The sequence below is a fragment of the Penaeus monodon genome, chromosome 27 (genome assembly GCF_015228065.2).
Source record: "Penaeus monodon isolate SGIC_2016 chromosome 27, NSTDA_Pmon_1, whole genome shotgun sequence".
Lineage (NCBI taxonomy): Eukaryota > Metazoa > Arthropoda > Malacostraca > Decapoda > Penaeidae > Penaeus > Penaeus monodon.
Genome location: NC_051412.1, coordinates 39,328,523 through 39,329,945, shown reverse-complemented (window position 1 = coordinate 39,329,945; position 1,423 = coordinate 39,328,523).

Sequence of the window (1,423 nt, the reverse complement as noted above, 5' to 3'; positions counted from 1 at the left end):
ATTTGGAATAAAATCAATAACTTGTTTTCCCCCATTGTCATTGATGAATTCTTCATGTTGATCAGTTGGGTACTGCACATACAAATTATGACATTAGCATAGCATTATTAAGTACTCGTAATTGTCCTTGCTTGGGAATCATAATGAATGTTTTGTATGGATTACTACTAATTGGAACTTAACATTAGTAGATTTCTGTAATAATTGCCTATTAAGGAGCTTCTACTGTAGTGTGTGTGGATGTGTGCGTGTGACACTGTTGTTGTAATAGGGCGGTGGGCTGTCGGGCGTGGTGGAGGGGCGTGCAGTGGGTGGAGCGGGTGGGCTAGTGACCCCAGGTGGAGTAGGTCCACCCCCATCCGTCCTCCAGCACATGTCTGCCCACTCCCAGGTGCGCCACAAGGTACGCTCACCAGACCCACTAAAGTTTAATTTCCCACACACCATTTGCATCACACTACTCTGTTGCCTTAGAAATACCTTGTTTTGTATATTTGCGTTTCATTTTCACCTCCAGTATGCTTTCAGTTTTCCTGAATACTCCAAAATTATGCAATTTTTGTTCTTCCAAATATTTCATACCACATTACATAATTCTGCATCTCATACTTTTACTGATTCATATCCCTTTTTTGTGTACTTGCATCTAGGTTTTAAATATACTGCCTGTAAAGGACAGTATATGTTAAGTTTACAGTTCTAAGCTTTTACACTTTAATGTACAAGTTATTACATATGTTTAGCCTTTCATGTATGCTGTTGTTTTAGAATAGATTTGTATGTTGATGAAGACTTATACATAATTAAGACATTTCTGTCAAATGATAGAATATGGATATCAGTTTTATTAAAAGATTAAAGACATACTTCCATTCTGCAAACTCATTTCTTCAGAATTATCACAACGGATAGAAAACACTATGAGAGATTCTACCTCATAAGGGATATGAAAGTAGTTTTTGCAAATGTCTGCCATCAGGTTTATTGGCATTGGAATTTGTCGGAATGGTGCCTAAGCCTTTAAACTGTTGTACCTACATTGTGTATTTTATTCATCTTGTGTTATTTCCACAGTTAATTGGAAGAAGGCTTTTCATTTGCATTTCATTTTCATCACAACTTATGTAGACCATTTATGCCAAGGATGTCTTAATTATTTTAGTCTTTTTCATTGAAAGTTCAGACCTGTGATTTTGAGGCAATTACTTGAAGTATTTTCAAGGATCCAGTAAAGATTAAGGCTGGTTATGTTATTTAAGGATAAGAAGAAAAATTATCTTTTATGGAGATTCATAGTTTGCATGAGTATGTTTGTGTCTCTGTACATTTATTTATTTCCTGTTGCATGAGAAAAGGGTGGTTATCATATTTTCCATGGATTACAAAAGCCTTTGCACTTACTATTTCCCTTGGCATATAAGTA